The sequence below is a fragment of the Callorhinchus milii genome, unplaced genomic scaffold (genome assembly GCF_018977255.1).
Source record: "Callorhinchus milii isolate IMCB2004 unplaced genomic scaffold, IMCB_Cmil_1.0 Scaffold2, whole genome shotgun sequence".
Lineage (NCBI taxonomy): Eukaryota > Metazoa > Chordata > Chondrichthyes > Chimaeriformes > Callorhinchidae > Callorhinchus > Callorhinchus milii.
Genome location: NW_024704743.1, coordinates 39,215,073 through 39,236,539, shown reverse-complemented (window position 1 = coordinate 39,236,539; position 21,467 = coordinate 39,215,073). Strand labels below are relative to the sequence as shown.

Below are 21,467 nucleotides of genomic sequence, written 5' to 3'. Positions count from 1 at the left end.
GGTACCATACTCCATACTTTGAGAGAAATAAGTGAAAAATGATCCAAATTCTGAAATGAAATTAGGTCAGGAAAGAGTGATTTTAATCAAAAACACAATTTAATTAATATCTGAATTCATTCAGATTCTTTATTCACTCATTTAAACAGAAAAACATAGGAACAGGGCATTCAGCCCTTCGAGCCTATTCTGCAATTCTATAAGATCATGGCTGATATGTACCTCAATTCCAATTACTCGCCCTTGTCCCAAATCCCTTGATACCCTGACCTAACAAATATCTATCCACTTCAACCTTGAAAATGTGAATGGATCCAACATCCACAGGTTTTTGGTGGAAATATGTCCAGATTTCCACGACCCTTTGGGTGAAAAACTGCCTTCCAATTTCATTCCTAAATGCCCTGGCTCTAATTTAAGATTATAATAATAATAATAATAATAATCCTTGCATTTGATATAGCGCTTTTCACGTCGGGAGGACGTCCCAAAGCGCTTCACAGAACACACTGTAAAGTGAATTGACTGTATATTTGTGGGCGAACGCGGCAGCCAATTGCGCACAGCAATGTCCCACAAACAGTCGTTGATTGAAAATGACCAATTTATTATTGTTTTTGGTTTTGAAGGGATTATTATTAGGCGTGTGGAGTAAGGAAACTTGCCCAAGGTTTCGCCCTGTCTGGAATTGAACTCAGGTCTCTCGCTTGCAAAGCGAGTGCTCTAACCACTGAGCTACAGGACTCCACATGCCCCTTATTCTAGATTCCCCTACCAGAGGAACTAGTTTCTAATTCATATGCATCTGTCGCTTTTACTGGCTAGTAATGTCCATTGTCTACTGCTGCCATGGTTGCTGGGTTATCAGTTGCAACGTTTCTCCTAAAGCCTTGATGAACACTTTCCTTTGCCAATGAAGAGGAGGGAAGAATGAATCCAGTCATATGTTGTGAGGATTATCAGTATGTTATGTTTGTTGCTGGCTCAGTACTAAAGCTCTCCAATTTACATGAAGCTACTATACCAGTGGCATGAAAGTTTGTGCAGCTTTACACCTGGTTTACACCTTTTAGAGTTCATATTGATCCAATCTCTAATTAATCCCTAAAGGTTTGTGCAACAGAAATGACACAATCGAGGAGCAGATGGAAGGTTGTTGTTGTAGTCTGCTAATGGTAGGGACTGTGGTTCTGTTGCCAGCCTCAATCTGCTGTTATTTTTGATGGTTCTGAGCAGTGCCTCAAAAGAGAACAGATGAGCAACCTTCCAGCAGCACAGAATACATTCAGTGAAAGTAAAACAATTTCTCCCTACAAAATTAGATTGTAGACCAGCAAGTCTTGACGCTGCCTAATATAGGCCTAGACAAAACTGGGTTCAGGTTGTTCCACTCTTGGCTAGAATTCAATGCGATCACAAGGCTGCAGAAATTATTATATAACGGAAGATTTGTTTTTTAAAAAAAGGAAATTGTTTACAGTTGTATTTGAGGCAAAGTCAAATTTCCCACATCATAATATGTTGTCGTTGAGAAGTCTGGGTGAAGGGCCAAGGCCCGCTGTGCAGGACACCACCAAGGTTGAGAAGAGTGGGATAAATCAAGCTTGGAATTTAGCAGCCTGTAGATACAGTGTAACAGCAGCTTGAGTTTAAATATCAATTGCTATCCCTAGAAATCAAAACAGCAGCAATGTGTGAATGTATCCTTTGGTCTGTCACTAGTCAGTTAGCAAAATATTTATACAATAGACAGTTGTAAGCTTGTTGCTCTTTTTGCCCCAGTAGACACAGATACCTTATGGTATCTGAGACAGTAGAGATACCCCCAGCAGGTCAGGCTTGCAAAGTGAATCAGCCACAAACAACTCAATAGGAAAACTCCTGTTGTTAGCTTGTCAGTTCCTCCTGGCTCGGCAAGTAAGCAGGTTGAAAGAACCCAGAACAAAAAATCCTGACAATTTATTTTCTTTCAAATTCCACACTCTGCCCGACAGAAGGAATTTACCTTTTTTATCCTTGTATTGTGGTATAGTTCAACAGGTATAATGGCCATGTGGTCATTATCCATGTGTGAATCTTGACAGTGCATGTTATCCGGCTTTTTGATCACGGAGGACATCATACCTGGGCCCATTCCATCCTCAATCGACATTCAGGGGAATAATCAGGAGCAGTTACCCTAGTTGATTTTCCCTTTCCTGAACTAGGGATATTGAGACCAATTCTCAGTGCCCCCAAACTTTAATACTACAACAGAGACATTCTGGTCTGTGTGGCTTATTGCTCCATTTGATCATTGAAGGAGCCACTGAAAGAACTTCCAAATCCACTTATTTTAGAATTAGGTGATACCTCCCTTAGAGCTGTTAGACCTCTCTAGCGCTAAACATAGTGTTCTCAAAACAACAATTTTTGCCTTTGATCATTTTTTATTGTTTGTTTACTAAGAATTTATGTGCTGTCCTCCACGCCATCAATTTATCTTGGCCTGCTGACAACAATAATTCATAATTATGCATGTTCTGAATCCAGAAATACTTCTGGAAACAAAAGGCTGTGAGAATGTGGGATGCTCTGCCCTAGAATGACATAGATGCCAAAAATCAATTGAGAAGTTTTAGAAAAGAAGAATTTACCACTTTATAGCATCTTATTACTTCTAAACATTGCAAAGTACAAGTGATTACTGTCAAGAGCAGACACTTCGGTTTACAAATGCAGCAACTATTTCTACCAACAAGGTTGCACAATAGCCATGAGATGAATGATCAATTAAACTGAAAGATTGTTGGCCAAGGCAGTGAGAAAAACTCACTTCTCTCTTTCAATCCTGTTACAGGATCTTTAATGTCCACCTGAACAGACAGGTGAGACCTTGATTTAAAATCTCATCCAAGACAGCCTCTCCAACATTGTTGTGTTGGGAGTTTCAGACTGCACTACATTTAAAGGAGATATATACTTCCAAGGTTAATGTATTAAAGGATGCGGTTAAAATCAAGGCAATGAGATACAAAAGATACAGAGCTGCCTTGGTTGATGAAATATTCGATGTGCCTAGTGATCTTCTTCTCTTCCTATGTTTAAAGCAGTTGTCGTTATGATTTTAGATGAAGCTGTATTTTAAGACTTAGGTCAGTGCCACAAAAAGACCACATGTGTTTCAACTATTTGGAGATTAATTATAATGTTAAACATAGAACATTATGGCACAGAAACAGGCCATTCAGCCCTAATAATCTTGTTACACTCCACATGAGCCTCCACCCATTAATCCCTTCTCTTATATCCTTCTCTTGCTAATACACCTAAACTTAATTCACACCAATGGAACAAGATCACTGACACTCAAGCATATGATTCTACAGTGAGACCTTACATAATAACGTATATAATCAGATTGTTGAAGATAATCTTACAAGACAAGATTCCCAGGAGTGAAACAACCTTGTTTGCTGTTTGGGAGTTAAGAGAAGAGTGTAGTTCCCGAATACCACACTGCCCCCACATGTAATTTATGGCAGAGATTCCTCCCACTGGGTCTCTATTGACCCTGTTGAAGAGAAGGGTGTTCCAAGCCGGAAAAGCACTGGGAGGGTTGCCAGTCATTGTTCACAATGGCAAGCTGTATGGTTTTAGATGCTTAAACCTTAGCAGTAGTCCCACACCTTGGCTCTTGCCAATTTGTGCCTAATACTTTCCTGGATTAGGTAAGCAGGATGCATCCCTCTGGGAAGAGAGCATGCATTCCATCCACATGAAAATTTCCACGCATTTGTAGAACTCTCAGTATTCAGTTTGACCTCTCTTAAGTGTGGCAATGGGTTTCTGGGTGAGTCAGACACCAAGCTAACATCCCCAAAAATGACATGCACAATCTATTTTTTTTACGTGAAGGCCATTAAGCTTCACAAGGAAAATGCTGCCAACACCTTGGTTGGGATTAAATGGACAGAAATATCTAAGTTCTGCTTCCTTCAGCTATTATACAGTTTATCATGCGCTGTCCACTAGATGTGGCAAACAGCATCTGACATGAGAAGCCAGCACTCGTAATGGTTAAGATTGCAAGTTGTTGCATCAGTGGGATACAGAAGGTCTGCATCTACTGTCCAATAATTACACCAAATTTCAACATGTTTTATGTTTTTAGACAATTATATCTACATTAATATGGCTGCAGCTGTCCATTGCTGACATTTTAAAGGCAGCGCACAAATTCACTTGAAATGCTAACTGTTGGCTGATTTGTGGAATTTCCTATTGTATCATTACCAAACATACAAGAAGACGAATATTATATCAGTTCATGTTAACTGGTGAGATGCTCACAAAGATATTTCCCCCGTAATATTTTTACAAAACCTTCCAAGCTCAGATCTTAAGCAAGATTAAATACATACCTCGGGATATAAAGTAATTATATTTAAAACAAAAGTTGTCAAATTTCCTAAAGTAAAGACATATAATTGTGTTACACAGTCAACTATTCATTTTCATTGGCACATTTCAGCTTTTCTGAATTTGTTTTGCAGAAGTACAATTTCTGAAGATACTTTATACTGTATTTGTATTCCCGTCTTAGCCTATTCATGCTCAGAATTCTATTTTCCACCCAATTTAACTTGAAGAATCAAAGTTATTCTGGTGCTGATCCTGACACTGCTAGACTTAGTTGTTTTACGCACATTTTATTCACCATTCTAATTTGTAGTCCCACCAACACTACAAGAAAGTACCTTTCAGTTTCCCGAGGCAAAGCAATTAACAGAGAGCACACAAGAAAGGGAGCACAATTAACATTCTTAAAATGCTCCATAAACAATTCTGTTAATTTACTGGTAAATGCATACAAATTTACAAAGAGTGTACCTTTATTGCAATCCTTTTATGGCTGCTGATAACACTATCAATCTTCTGGAGGATCTAGGATGGAAAAAAAACTTTACTATAGATGTAGAGAGCCAAGAGTCACAGTATACTGAATAACGTCCTTCTGCTATGTCACTGGGGAAAGCAATGAGCAGATGCTGTATGCTTCCCCAGAGGAAAGGAGAGTTAAAAACAGTCATCATTGCTTGCATTCGCTCACCTCTCAGTGCCCAATGACAAAGTCCCGGAGAAACCTGAACATAGGTCACTGTGACTAACAATGGTGACAAGAGGCCAAAAGGAAAAACGGAAGAGAAAAACATAAAATACCTTTTAAGAAAGAACCTCGCAAAACATTCAGTGAACCACAAGACAGAAAATTAACTTTTCGTAAAATTACACTTACACAATGTTCTGATATGTTCAAGACATCTTTTTTAATACCATATATACTGTGCTGAGTTTCAGCTATGGTCTTCATTTTAATGTTTTTCAGTTGCTATTCCCATGGCCCAAAGGCTATACACAAAACCTGTCATGGTGTTTGTTGCTACAGTGGATAAAATGCAAAGGTTACCAGATAACATATACCACTTAATATATTTGTAACTTAAAAAAGCAAAACTAAAGTCGCTCAACAGTAAAGCTGTATTAAAACTCATCCTTCCCATTACAACAACTCCTACTGAGCTGTTGCGCACCAGTCTCACAAGCGAGAAGACCCGGGTTCGATTCCTTGGTGGGGTGAAACCTTAGGCTAGTAAACAAAGGGGTGTGGAGTTTCCTTACTCCACACCCCTTTGTTTACGTAGCAGTTAATTAGGAACCCGGTTGTTAGTCGACTGGCGGAACAATCCACTTTCTGGGGCAATAATCCCTCAAAAGAATGTGGTCACTCAGTATACGATTGTTTGTGGGTCACTGCTGTGCACAATTAGCTGCCGCATTTTGCCCACAAAATACACAGTCAATCCATTTTACAATATATTCTGTGAAGCAATTTGAGACGTCTCAACAACTTGATAAGGTGCTATATGAAATGCAAGGATTATAGAATTATTATATTAATATAGCTATACCTTTTTAAAAATCAGGTACAACTAATCATTAATTTAAACTCTTTTACTGTATCTTGCTGAAGATATCTGGCTGATACAGTACACAGGAGGTGAATGAATTTCCAGATTAATGAATTACCAGATATTGATGAGGCAGAGCTGAATCATCATCTTGAGCAACTTCAGGTCAGTTACCTTAATGAGGTAGTCATCAGCATCAAGGTCCTCATCTTCAAATCCCTCCAATGTCTTGCATCACCTTTCCTCTGTGACCTCCTCAAAAAGTATTGACCTGGCCATTCCCTTCATTCAGCAGGCACCTGTCCCCCGCCATACTCACCATCTTCAGTCGGACTTTCAGCCTATCTGTTCCTTCTCTCTTGAACTCTATCCTGAGTCCCTCCGACTTCCTCCTTCACCTCTTTCAATGTCCATCTCAAGACTTCCTCTCTGACCATGACTTTGGTCATCTTTCCCCTCCCCACATCCCTCGGCTCCCGCTCCTAGCTCAGATGCCAAACCCCAACTGTCAGGAACCTTGGGACATCCTTCCAACGTGAAAGGAGCTATCTAAATGAAAATTTGTATTGTATTGACTGGTTAAGCTTTAAAACATTTTTTTTTGCAAACTAAAGTGTTCACTGGTGTTTAATAACTTTAAAGTGTGAACACTTAAACTGTACCCTGAATTATATCACAACCAAGACATTATCTTGAACTCTCCTTGGTTAAATAACCAGTTTGCTTTTGCTCAGGGTTTACACAATGAAGATTATCCAAACCAGGAAGGGCCCAAGGTCAATGTTTGTTCAGTGCTGAATCATCTGATCTCAGTTATGCCATCAGTAATAATGGCTCAACTGCCTCAAAGTCTCCTGGGCTACAGATATAGGGAAGCGGAGAGGACTAATCAGATGGGGTCCCCAATCCTAATCACTATTCGGTTGCTCATACTGAAATGTATTTAGATATTGGCCAAAAACGTGAGTAGCCTCCTCAAATTGAGAAATGTGTCAATACTCGCTGTTCAGGGACACATGTGAAAATGGTGGCAAGATTCTAGAGGTGGCAATAGCCAGCAGATTCATACCAAGCATAAGTTAGCAACTTCAGGACAGGAAGGACAAAAATTGAGGGGGGAGAATAAAGAAAAGCTGCTAGAAAAACAGACGAGCAGGATTAGGGAACTCACGTGGAGTAAAATCCTAGCACAGACTTGAATAGGCAAATCGCCTGTTTCTATGCTGTGACTGATGTTCTAAAATGTGCATAAAGGTACATCAGCTAAGAGCAGCTCAGAGCTGCCCCACTTCTGGTATTTTATGATTTGGCATCCAAAGGCGAAATACAGTAGTAACAACATTTGTCAAGTCATGGAGATAAATATTGGTATTAACTACATAACATACTGTTTAGGATACTACAATGGTGATATTTAAAGGCCTTAAGGATTATTATTTAATATTTCATCTGGACTTGGAAACTTAGAAGATGGTGGCAAGTAAGCTCTAGGGAGGTGTAGTTTATTTTCTATAATGAGGAGCTTCAAAGCACCCTTGGGGGCTTATCCAATTATAAGGACACATCAGCAAGCCAGGTAACAACAAGCATATGTAACAACAAGTTGAGAATAGCACTCCATTGTATTTGCAACATTTTTAAAAATCTGCTATGTAAAAAAGGGCATTTGTTTCATATGAAACGTGTAATAAATAAAAAGGCAATCTTTCATTCAATTCACAGATTCGACCTGATAATTATCAGACTGGCTAATACTTGTCATTTGCATTAATGAGTTCTAACATAGTCTAGTACTTTACAGAGTCATATAGAATTAAAACTTCTGAACAATAGAATGAAAAATACAGTATATGATGCGGAAGTTATCATTAGTACATCCCAAATTCGTTATAACTCAAAAATGAACAAAACTAATTCAATATTTTTCTTATTTATCAAACAAGGTAGAAGGGGGTGAAAATTGAACAGAGCATGAAATAGATCCCTAATAACTGATAAGAATTTATGTTTAATATTGATACTCATTATAATAATTGTAATACTAACATTTAATATAGCACCTTTCATGCCAGGGGGGCATCTCAAAGTGCTTAAATATTCTTTATTTGTGTTTATTAACTGTAATCAGAAACCAGAAAAACTGTTAATTCCAATAAGATTCTGAACAATAATATGAGAATATCAATAAGAAAAATGGTAACTTAATCTACATGAGTTAAATAATCTGGAATATAAAATTCATATAATACACAATCTAATCTCAAATAATTTGCGGTAACAATATTCTTAAATCAGTAATAATTCTATACATATATTGCAGAAATACTATTCAATATTAGTAGGATTCAGTAATAAATAGAATCTTTTCCATTGTACTGCTTCCACTTCTCTGTACTGCACAAAGAATGAATTCAGCAATGGAAGCCCCACTGACATTGGCATGCAACAACCTGGTAAGCCTATTTATTGGTACTTCAGCTAAAAAAAGATTTACCAGCAGTGGGTTAAATCTGCAGAACGGAGTGCATTTCGTTGGAGGTCCAATACACTAAGCCCGAGTGATAGGATGTGGGTTTGGATCTCTAACTGTCCAGGTGCAAGTTCCTGATTTCATTTCTGGTGTCAGGGCAAGTCACATGCCTCTCCCCAAGGATAAGGAAACAAGTCACCCCAGGTTGTTTTCACAACTGCTGCCCTACTACGAACTAGTACTGTTTGCAATCTGTTATCAGGCCATGTTGTGAATGGAAATGTGGGTAACAAGTGGAAAATCACAGAAAAGAGTGAAAATAAGCAAGGGAGTCTAGATTGAGAGATGCTCAAAAGGATTTGTAAACAGCGAATCTGGAACTTCACTCAGAGTCTGATCTCCTGCCAGGCACCAAGACTGATATTTAGATTAACATCCAATTAGGGTTCCAAAGCAACAAATTCACTATTAAAAAAAAAGCCTTTTGTAAGTTTACAAATTAGTCCGAAGGGCTTCTCAACCAGATCAATCTTGTGAGAGGTGGGGACAAAAAAGAATATTTTCCGCTAGGCTTCTCTTGCATACTATACTTGATCAGTCCAATTAATGTATCTTATAATATGACGGCCTGCCAGGCTCGCCCCACCATCGGTGGTTGGGCCTTCAGACTCTATGCCCCACCCTTTGGAACGCCATCCCATAGTCCCTTGGACATGTTCCCTCCCTTGCCTCCTTCAAAGCATGTCTCAAGAACTTCCTCTTAGACTGCGCCCTTCTCCCCTTCTCCTCCATCTCTCATGGTTCTAACCCCCCTACTCGGGGCCAAATCCCAGACTGTCCAGCGCCTTGGCATGTCCTTCCGACATGAAAGGTGCTATACAAATGTAGTTTGTTGTTTAATTGAATTTTGGGAGAAGTAGAGTCCGAACCCCATTATCTCTCCTTTAGAGAACTTAAATATGAATTCCTCTTATTTACCTAACTTTTCTTTAATTTCTGTTGATGAGTAAAATGACTGCAAGTTTGTATTTTTTTAAAAAATGTACAGTTGTAAAATTTAGTCATTTGTGCATTTGTAGACCTATGTGAGCAAAACCGGAAAAACAAATCAATTATAAAAGAATGGGTTATATAAAGAAGAAAATCTCCAGCAGCAAACAGGTTTAAGCATTAGATTTAGTCCATATATTTCCCTGAGTTCCAGCAGATGTTCCTTGAAGGGGGTGAGCTATGTGCAGCGACTTGAGCTATAAACAATGGCTATACATCTAGGGCTCTTCAGTCTTGAGAGAAGATGACTCCGAGAAGATCTCACAGAGCTGTATAATGTTTTAAATGGAATTAAAAAAGTAAAACCAGATCAATACTTTAGGATGTATCAAGACAGTAGTACAAGAGAACATAGGTTTAGAGTTGTAAAGGGAATTTGAGGACAGATACCAGGAAAATGTTCTTTACGCAGAGGGTGATCAACCACCGGAATAGGTTACCAGGAAATGGGGTAGAGACCAGGACACTAGACTTGTTTAAAAAGCAGCTTAGTCTAATGATAAGAATGGTTAGGTGGGTGTTCCAGTTTAGAGGATGAGATCAGATGTGCTGAAGGGCCTTTTTCATCCAGAACAACCTTGTGATTTTGTGAGAGATGGGGATAAAAAAAAACAATATTTTCCGCCAGGCTTCTCTTGCACAGAGGGATCTGCAAGAGAAAGAACTGGTGGGGATGGATGTGTCCCCCCACATGAAGGTAAACAAAAACAAACATATTTACTTTCAAGATTTTATCTTGTTACATGCTCTACAATGTTAACCCATCAAGTGTTTTGGTTTAGATTTCTAGAGTATAATTACTTGAAGTAGTACCATCCTGCGATTTTTCAGCAGATATTTTTATGTTCATCATCCAGAAATTAATTGCTTCAAAATCTTTTCTCCATCGTATTTTAGTTCATTCAGAAGGACATCTCAAAGCGTTTCTTCAGCACATTTGTTTTGATTACAAATTCAATAGTTAAACAGTTCTTATTAAGAAATACCTCAAAGTAGATCCCTGTATGAAGCTGTGACATAGTAACACTTGTTACAATAAAAAAAGTGTTTCCATCTTTTTGTTGATCAAAAAGGTCATTTGTGAAATACATAACAATCCCTCCCAAGTTTGTTTTTCTTCTCTCAGCTCCTTGTCCCAAGATAAATCATGTTTATGTGTTGTACAATAATGGTACTGTCAGTGATAAACATCAATGTTATGAAGTAAATAAGATGGGTGGAAGAATCAGTAATTTCTTGAATTAAGATGCATCTTATGTATGAAATCTGAAAACACATGATTTCTGACAAGCAGCTGAAGCTCATCCAATACTGATTTATTGTCATTTGTCCTCACCCGTTGTTTTTCTAAGAAAACAAATTACAGTATATGCCAGAATAGTGCATGACTTTTTTTCCCTCTCATCATTTTGAGTTTTAATGCAAGTCCATTCGGTTCATCATATCTGTGCTGGCTCTTTGAAAGAGCAATCTATTCAAACCCATTTATGTGCTTTTCCCTATATCTCTACTATTTTTACTTCTTTTTATACATATACCTAGTTCCTTCTCAAAACCTAATATAGATTCTGCCTTGACCACCACACCACATTCTAAAAATTCTCTGTGTAAGTAATTCCTCCTAATCTCCCCCTTTGCTCTTTTGCTAATTATCTTAAATTAAATAGAAGTGGACTAATCTAGTCATTGACCCATCAACTAGAGGAAATAATTTCTCCTATCAAAACTCCTCAAAATTTTAAAGGCCTCTAACAAGACTCCCTTCATGTATACAGCAATGCAGTCTATTGGTTTAACAAGTTTAGATTTATAAAGCACATTTCACATAGGGAGGAAGTCCCAAGGTCATGATCAGTCTAAGATTTGCATCTAAGATGGGGATGGTAGCCGAGATGGTGGGAGGCAAGGAAGGGACTGATGACCGAAAGTCATCTAATCAAAGAGAAAGGTCTCGAGATGGACCTTGAAGGAGCGAGGAAAAGAGCGAGTTAAAACGACTCCAGGATGGAGATATGGAAGCACTACTGTATTCAAATTGTGGACAAGCTTGAACTTTATAATAATAATCCTTGCATTGGATATAGCGCTTTTCACATCTTCAAGATGTCTCAAAGAGCTTCACAGAATATACTGTAAAGTGAATTGACTGTATATTTTGTGGGTGAAATACGCATCCAATTGTGCACTGCAGTGTCCCACAAGCAGTCGTGGATTGAGTGACCAAATTATTATTGTTTTTTTTCTTGAGGGATTATCATCAGGTATGTGGAGTAAGGAAATTTGCCCAAGGTTTCGCCCTGCTGGGATTTGAACCCAGGTCTCTCACTTGTGAGGTGAGTGCTCTAACCATTGAGCTACAGGACTCCACTTAACTTGTAGCGTTTGGCCTCAACAGAGGACATAACATTTTGGTGACAAAATTTAGCAATGGAAAAGATAGGAGAGCTCTGTTAGAGAACTGAAAAGATTGTGAGGCGCGGAATAATTGAAGTAGGAACTATAAGTAAGAAGTGGTGGAGTTAAATTTGTCACCCAAATGACATTTATCACATTTAATTGGCTTGGACTCTCCTCCCATCCTCTCCTCTTCCAAACAGCATTTTTAATGATCAAGTCTAAGAAGTCAGGTGAGTGGTGTTGAACTTTCGGTTTTCCGATTGTGGTCTTTGACTGCTGGTTAGTGTGATATTATCCATCTAGTAACCAAATCATCTAAAAAAAAGTATCCTACTAACTAATTGCCAAAATCTGCAAGCCCAACTTCACATTTACAGCTTCTCCAATTTGACCATTCAGAACAACGTGGAGGGTTTTCCCCTCCAAACCATTTAACATAAGAAACAGCTGGCAGCTGAAATTGTTTCTTTGAAAATGTAACTGCAAGATTTTGATTTGCCCCATTGGAAGATCATTGGTTTAGTGATGTATTTGTTGCACTGAACTGGAGTGAAGAATTGATTTGGATGATGAGTGAAGATCACCAATATACGTAACAATTTGTTTAAATCTAAATTATGTTTATTGTCAGTTTGTGGCCTATTTAGACTATAATTGGACTCCAGCACTCACATAGTTAAACAAGTCAACTGCAACCGATACGTTTGGAATTTCTTCCGATACGATGCTATGCTTAAATTATTTTAAATGCTTCTAATGCAGTAAAGAGGGTTAATCTGGAGCACGACTACTAACTGTAATGAGAGATGACTGGGGCCCGGACTATCTTAGTTAAATAATAGGACGGAACAGATGCAGAATACATTTTGTTCAGAAAAATAAATCAAGTATCACATGTGATTTGAATTTTGATGAGTTACTGCTGATATATTAGCAAGAGTTTTTTTTAATCTCGTGATTGAATTTGGGGTATTTCTTTGCAGAATTCCTTAATACGAAATTATTGGTTAAGGAGCTCCAGACATTCATAGCATAGTGGCTGGGGACAACACAGCCACCAATTGTGAACTAGCAGGAACAAGGAACGTCTGAAGACCCAAGCCAGCTGAATGAAGCCAATGGGTAGAAGAGTGGGGTGCAAGGAGATCGAAGAGGTCGGAAATTGTCAGAGAGTGAAGAGATTCAAAAGTGAGAGTGAGGATCTTGAAATTGTTCCGTTGTGCAACAGTGAGCCAGTAGAGCCTGGCAAGAACTAGAGTGAAGGGGGTGCAGAGCCTGGGTGAGGACACAAGCAGTAGACTTTTCAATCATTTGAACCTTGTTAATGGTAGAGCTGGGAAGACCAGCGCAGAGTGCATTGAAAAAATCAAGGCGGGAGGTGATGATGAAAGCATGAATGAGAATTTCAGCAGTTATTTTGAAGAAAGATAGGGGCAAAGATTGGCAATGTGCTGGAAGTGGAGGAAGGCAGTCCTGGTCAGGGGTAGGATGTGGGGAAGGAAGGATAACTGGAGATCAAACCTGACACCAAGGTTGCCGACAAGTTTGGAGAGTCTAAGGGCTAAGCAAGGAAGATTGAGGTGTTCAGAGCCACAGGTAAGAAGTCATTAATAGGAGCCAAGAAGGATGGCTTTTGTCTTGTTCATGTTCAGCTGCAGAAAGTTGGCATTCATCCAGGCTTTGGCATCAGACATTCAAGCATTCAGAACAGCAGTAAGACTAGGGTTGCAATTGGAGGAGAAAAATAGATTTGGGTACCATCCCCATATTTGTGAATGATATCATTGAGAGAGAACATGTTAATGAGAAAAAGGGATCTGGAGCCTTAGAATAGAATCTATCTCCAGAGCAGAGTTTTCCAATCGGAATGGGAATTGTAACAGGAAGCAATCCCATTAATAAGCATCACAAATCAGACCACAGTGATGAAAAACCCTACAGTGTTATTGGAAAGGTTTGTTAAAACGAATTGATTAATTCTGCTTTTTTTGTTCTAGATGCTGGAACAGTGTGCAGTTTCACCATGGCATACAACTGTAATAGAATGGATACCTCAGCAAGCTGACCCTGCTTGTCGCTGAGAGCACATGAAACGTAGACTAATTGGGTTATTAATGGGCAAGTCACAGATTTTCTATTGTTTAATTAATGTTTCAGCAGACTCAGCGAATGCTGTTAACTCTATACTGTGTTTCAACAGCTGCATGAAAGAGACTGAATTCTAGACAATGGCACTGTATAGATAGGAAATACAGGAAGCTTCACTGCAAGAAGATACCTCATGAAGCTGACCCTTCTAGTCGCTGCTAGAGCACATGAGAAGTGGACAAATTGGGTTATTAATGTGCATTGTGTGGTTTGATCTGGAACGTTGACGTGTCAAGGCAAGATCCCTTTTAATTTATTTCACGAACATAAATAACTCTTGTGACACCTCTCCAGTCACGCCTTGTCAAGGTCTACCAGCCCAGCCAAATCTCTTCAATATCGCAGTAGACAGGTGCATTTAAGATTTCAAACTTCATAATAATTTAATAGGCCAAGATTATTTCATAGTCGGAGACTACTGTGGCAAGGGTGGAATTTTAAGAAGAAGGCAAAAGTATTGCTCCCTGTGACTTCACCACCAGGTAGATACATGTAGCAAGAATTGTCAGAAGTTTCACAATGTTGTGGATAGCCAACAACAATACGGTTATTTTGCTGGGCAATATTATATAATTCGCTTAGTTATTGATGGCAATTGGATTTATAAACTTCTACAGTAAAAAAAATACAACTTATGCCATTCCCTACACTACACTCAGTTCAAAGAAGGTCAGTGGATGACATGGATCAATGGGTTTGGTTCTTGAACGTTTGGGAGTTCACTTAATTTATAGTTCTTTTTTATAACTTTCCCTTAATGTTGCCATTAAAAGTTTTCTTGTCCAAGAGTTGTCATACAGCTTTTATTCTTGGCACATGAAGTACTGCTTTGTAGTTCCTCCATTGATGTGCGGTGCAGCATTTCCTTGCTCATGTCACAAGACCAAGATTGTTGCCCATTTCTCTTTCACTTCCTCCAAGTCGACTTGAAAGGCATGTCATCATCTATAACCCACAGATTCCATCCATGTTGAGTCAGCTATGCTTTGCCTTACTCACAAAGCATTAAAAAACATAAATGCAATGCTTATTAACCACATTTTTGAAGCTAATGTGAAGCTATTTGGAAACGATACACAGTGAATGCAGATTTCCAAATTTAGTGTCAGTTAATTGAAGCTATGATAAGATCATTTTGAAGAGCTGGACACAGTGATTTTTCTTTTTTGGGGGTCAGACGAGTGTCTGACACGTGTGGAAACCCATCACTTTGCTTACGAGTATTCAAACCAAGCTGAGATTTCCATGCATCACACCTACACATGGAAATCCCAGAGATACTGTTGGAATGGAATGCGCACTCTCTCCCTGGAGGGACGCATCCTCCTTACCTAATTCCGGAAAGTATTAGGTGCAGGTTGGCAAGAGCCAAGACTTGGGGACCCCAGAGTGTGTGTTGGGGTACTGCTGATGTCTAACCAGGTAAAACAACATAGCTTTCCATTAATATTGCTTTCTGGCAAACTTTCCTGCTGCTTGTCCAGCTAGGGTCACCCTACCCATTCGGGCTTTGGTTTGCAGGGTTAACGGGAGCTGAGTGAGATGACTCCCTGCCCCCAGGTGACTGGTCTACCCTTCCAGGTCCTGCCAATGAGCCAGCCTGGCTGTGCTGTCATCAGCAGTGCCCTGGAATACAGTGGACCCGCCTGGCTCAGGAACCGGACTATTGAAACTGCCACTGAGGTCTGGCTCGATTCTGACAATCCATAGCCAGGTCTGTCACCTTGGAACCAGTTCAGCTCCAAGGAAACTCCACTTACCTCATGAACACAGTGGATAACATGAGGCTGAATGAGTCACAGCACTAGTTTAATCCTAGTGCTTGCCATGGTGACAATGGTCCTGTCTTCAGATGCACAAGAAACCAGACTGAATTGAATGAAAGGTGAATGGATCACTACACTGGTATGTATATTCAATAGCACATAATAGGAAACTTCTTAAGGGAATTTATTCACTGTTGGGATTATAATTTTGGGGGTGGGTGGAAAGGTTTAAAAAAAGCAATATTTGTGGAGGAAAAGGGAACAGGAAAAACAATGAACGAGGGGCAGACCATAAATCATTTCAATTAAAATCGGTTAACAGACACTGTCGCTGTTCTTAGCCAGGTTTTTTTCCCCCATGTTGTGCACACACCCATTGATGTGGCTTGTGCAGCAAGACATTGCAAGTCAGATTCATTTTATTCACCTGCTTTCTGTGGAACAATAATGATCACCTTTCAGGATTTTAAATGATGAACCATAACAATCCTTGCACTTGATATAGCAGCTTCAATGTTGAATTTTCTTAAAGCGTTTCACAGTCAATTGTTATGAAGTGTGGAGACAAGTGTAGTACTACATGTCGTATTTGTAACCAAATGCAAAATTATACATAGCAAGGTCCCACATACAGCTAAGAACCAAAGCACCTTGAGGCTGCTCATTACTATGAACTGCATAGTTCATATGAACTACACCATAAAATGCCTTAAAACACATGCAGACTCCCAGCTGTGATAATGCACAAGCCTAGAAATGAAGACAGACAAAGGGCATGTCACAGGCACACCTACCTTTTCATTCTGAGCAGCAAGGCTGCACTCACATTTACACCATCAAAATCAAATAAGTATGAATACGATTGCTTTAATATTCTTTGCACATTAGTCTGTGCACAACAAACAATGAGCATTTTGTTGAAATGTTCAGTAGCAAACGAGGAGTGCTTCAAAATGGATTCCGAACAGCTATTCCATATATAAAGATACACCTACAGTGATTCGCTTGCCTGAAGCTCTCACAAACTGGAATGTTTCACTTGACGCCAGACTACATCTCTAGGCTTGTCTGTGCTCAACCCTTCCGCTTCCTACGTTTTGTCCTCCACCTGATTATTTCTGCAGTGTTCTTTTTCTTCACAAGAAGAAGAAGCAAAAAAAAATCAGATCAGATCACAGGTAACTGGTTCTATGAACACTCGGACAAATGTGAAGCCACCCTTCGCTCGCTCGCCCACCCACCCACCTGCCCCCATGGACCAGTGCATCGTCACACACATGCACCGTTTCGGAAACTGGTGCCAAACGTGGAACGGGCTTTAAATCAGGTAAGATTTGCTGGTGTTCAATTGACAGGACAGAGATGACAGTGTGACTGATGTATGGAGATGCTTTCTGTCTCCCTTTCTCCCCACACCCTGCGCTGTGGCGCATGCGTCAGGAGGAAACAAAGGAAAGGAGCAGCTCTGCCCCACTGCAGTCTCCACACGTATGGCTTCAGCAATTGATGCTGAAATGCTATTCCACTGGGATTGTGCCTTGCTTCAGGTCGTAAAGGCTTCTAAGAGATGAGGCAATGAATGCATTTGAAGCCCCAACAACCCCCCCCCCCACCACCACCACCCCCACCCCTCAAAAAAAACTGAACCAACCAGTCAGTGAATCTGCAAAATCTGCAATAATTTCATTACAATGTGCATTCCGTTCCCCCCCCACCATCAAGAAAACAGATGATCTGTGCAGTTTCCCCCCACCCCCACCTTTAAGAAAACAGATGATCTGTGCACCCCCCCCAGGCAGGCAGCCAAGCACAATGTTTCCAGATGTGCTCGACCTGAAGGATGCTGATCCCTCACTGTACATTCTTTTATCGGGATGGTTTAAAACAAAACCCGCAGGTTTCAGCAAACCAGCCGTGTCGAGACGTCGCAGGCAAGTCAGTCAGTCTCTTCCTCGGCGGACCATCGCCATTGCAAACATTTGTGTATTCCCTGACAACATCACAAGGCAACCCGACTCCAGACTGCATCTCAAGGAATGGTCTCACAAAATAAGTCATGTTTCCCCATCACTACCACTCCCCACCCCCACCACCACCACTCCCCTCCCCACCCTCCCCCCCAAAAATTGTCCCAGGGTCTAAAATACACCCCCCCCCCCCACCCCACCCCCCCCAAAAAATAAAAGGGTTGAGATGTTTTAAAGAGGTTAAACAACATAGCAGAGTGGCTGTCAGTAATAATCCGGAATGGCTTCAGATACAATAGGGGGGGAAAAAAATAAGAGCATTATTTTGAGTCGATCAAACAGATTGGATCTGTTCGCATTATACGTTTGATAAGATATTTGGGATAAAACAAGACCAACATATGCTGCACCAACATATGCTGCACCCTGAAACAATGTTCCTCTCTCTCTCTCCCCCTCTTTCTTTCTTTCTTTCTTTCCTTCTTTCTTTCTCTCTCTCTCTCACCTCATCTGTGACAGACTGGACATTTCACTGGATCGACTTGTTGACCCTCACCCCACCCCACCCTTTCTTTCTTCTTTGGGATCATCATCACCATCACCACTACCACCACCACCACCATCATCTCACAATATCTTATGTAGGAAAAGCTGAATTTTTTTTTTTCATTTTTTTTATTTCTTTTCTTTGATTTGATTTATTTTTTTAAAAAAAACGAGACGTTTCAAACAGTAATCTGAAAGGAAAAGCCCAGAGACTCGCAGATCTCAAATAAGGAGTCGTGTGTGTGTGTGTGTGTGTGTGTGTAAAAAAACACACACCCACACACACACACACACCCACACACACATCCTCTGCACATCAAGAGTCTGGTCACTACAGCCCCACATACAACACAGAAATAACACAAGAATAAACACAGTCAAAGCAGGTCCTCTCCTCTCCTCTCCTCTCTCTGCACAATGTGTGTTCCCCCCACAAACAGCACAAGTCGTCGCTTTTTTTTTTGCTTTGAAGTGTTTTTTTCCTCTGTCTCTGTCTCTCTCTGTCTCTCTCTGTCTCGCACTCGCCCCAACAGCGGGAGCAATAAACTGCACATCGAGGGAGACACACCCACACCCACAAGATGTTAAATGCCCCCCTCACCCCCCCCCCCCCCACCCCCCAACACACACACCCCCACCCCCCAACACCCCCCCCCCCCCACACACACACACCCCACAGCACCCACCCACTCACCCCTCTCCCTCCCGTTATCCCTATCTTACCGGTTGCTCCGGTGGCTGTCTCTGCTGTGGCGGATCTCCCCGACAGTGAGTGAGTGAGTGAGTGTGTTAGTGGGTGAGTTGATTAGCTCAGGCTGTGCTGAGCTGGGTGTGCTGTGCTGGGCTGAGCTGGGTGTGCTGAGTGTGCTGTGCTGGGTGTGCTGAGCTGTGCTGAGTGTGCTGAGCTGTGTGTGCTGTGCTGGGCTGAGCTGTGTGAGCTGTGCTGGGCTGTGTGAGCTGTGCTGAGCTGTGTGTGCTGTGCTGTGTGAGCTGAGCTGTGTGAGCTGGGCTGTGTGAGCTGTGCTGAGCTGTGTGAGCTGTGCTGGGCTGTGTGAGCTGTGCTGGGCTGTGTGAGCTGTGCTGGGCTGTGTGAGCTGTGCTGAGCTGTGTGTGCTGTGCTGGGCTGTGTGAGCTGTGCTGAGCTGTGTGTGCTGTGCTGTGTGAGCTGAGCTGTGTGAGCTGAGCTGTGCTGTGTGAGCTGTGTGAGCTGTGCTGGGCTGTGTGTGCTGGACTGGGCTGTGTGAGCTGTGCTGGGCTGTGTGTGCTGTGTGAGCTGAGCTGTGTGAGCTGTGCTGGGCTGTGTGAGCTGTGCTGAGCTGTGTGAGCTGTGCTGGGCTGTGTGAGCTGTGCTGGGCTGTGTGAGCTGTGCTGGGCTGTGTGTGCTGTGTGTGCTGTGTGAGCTGTGCTGTGTGAGCTGAGCTGTGTGAGCTGTGTGTGCTGTGCTGGGCTGTGCTGGGCTGAGCTCCTCGCCTCCCTGCTAACTCGGTGGAGAGCTGACTGCACGCTGGCGCTCCTCTACTGCCGCTGCATTTCGCCTGAGTGTGGGCAGCAGCCGAGTCCAACCTTAACCCATTTGTAAAATAATATCCTTAGCTATAGGATGGCGCTGTGAGCGGGACTGGGATGGGACCACCATCACGTGCTCCATTTTGAGCACTTACACTTCCCAATTGGGGAAAAAAAACACAACACACAACACACAGACACACACACTATTTATTTTAGAGACGCTGTCGCTTTTTCCAGTCGTTTTGCTCGGAATAAAACCCCCCCGAGTGGCATTTTAACTGCACCCCTGACATCTTGTACCAGGCGGATGGATCAGGCTGTATAAACCAACTAACAAATGCAATGGATTTGCATTGCCGACCCCCCCCCCACCACCCCCCTACTCCCCACTCCCTCCTTTAATCCGAGCTCTGTGTTTCCATTCAACACGTTGTATTTTTCGAGTGTCAAAAAGCTGCAGCGAATTAATGCATTTCAATGCATTAAAATGCGCATCCGACGCTGTGGTCGTTTTTTTTAATATTGAGTGGACAGCAAACAAGGGGATACAACGAGAAATGCAAGAAAGACTGCTTTATTCCCCCCCCCCCCCCATTAACTTGTGTGCGTGTTAATTTCTGGGTGGTGGGGGGGGACGAACCTCTTGTCAAAATAAAGCAGCAGTGACTGCTGAACACACCCAATGTCTCTCGCCTGTCTGCACTGTGCAGTGTAACACTGCCAAAGCTCGAGCGCCCTCTGCAACACACTGTCGGAAAAGCCTTCGCTGACCAAACACTGCACCTGAAACCCAATGCTAACGATAATCATCATAATAATTCAGGCTTTTTAATGCAAAGATCACACACACTCACTCTCTCTCTCTCTCTCTCTTTCGATTTGCAAGATTTGACAGAGCCAGAACCCCCCCACACCCCATCCCACCCCACCCACACACACCCACCCACACCCACCCACACACACACACAGCTCTGCTTCGTCTTTCGTTTTACCCCTGACGTTTAGTTCCTTTGGATTTTTTTTTTTTGCAAAAAAGAAAAAGAACAAAAAGAAAGAACATAACTCACCAGAGTGCAATCGATCCGATGATGAACCGCGTGTTGTGTGGCTTTGGCGAGGAGGCAGAGGTTCGGCTGCAGCTTCGCTGGGTGAAGAGTTGGAGGGTTGTATTAGTTCCAGTGCAGGGTTTCGCTGCGAGTTCATCGCACGCCTGCTCCCTTGAGTTATGTGACCGATCGCAGATCTGTCCAATATTGCTATCTCTCAGGCTGAGCGGGTGGGGGGGGGGTGGGTTTCCTGCCTTGTTGCAATTGGAGGGGAATTGCACCGAGGCAGCAAGTTACCAGGCAACGAGCATGTGTGGACTGAGCAGAGATCAGCCCTCATCTCCCTGGAAACTCTTGTTTCCCCCCCTCCCTCCCTCCCCTCTCTCCTCTCCCCTCCCTCCTCTCCCCTCCTTCTGCAATCCTCCACACATCGCAAACGCAACGCGGTGACCAGTTTAGGAACACGTACCCTTTAGCACACAAACCGTTTCCAATCCAAGGCTCATCGAGTGCAACCAATTTTTTTTCTCATTGCACCCCTCCACCTGAGCCCCCTTCCACGCAGAACACTCTTGTTCCATTTATTTTGTGCTCAGACAAGAAGTGTCCCAAGAGTT

General features: G+C 41.7%; 1 protein-coding gene across 6 annotated transcripts in view; it reads right to left on the bottom strand.

Annotated features, from left to right (window-relative positions):
• The window catches only part of LOC103183950 (brain acid soluble protein 1), a 52,394-nt gene extending 31,275 nt beyond the window's left edge, over positions 1-21,119 (bottom strand). For 2 of the 6 annotated variants that reach the window (XR_006084840.1, XM_007901717.2), the window contains exons 1-2: positions 19,019-19,162; positions 4,873-4,926 (exon numbers count right to left, since the gene is read on the bottom strand). The gene's annotated coding sequence lies outside the window, so the exon portion shown is untranslated. Of the gene's footprint in view, positions 1-4,872; positions 4,927-16,777; positions 17,054-19,018; positions 19,163-20,871 lie in introns of those variants that run through there. The other 4 variants (XM_042331901.1, XM_007901718.2, XM_042331902.1 and 1 more) reach the window with 4 other exon arrangements.
• Positions 21,120-21,467: the final 348 nt, after the last annotated feature.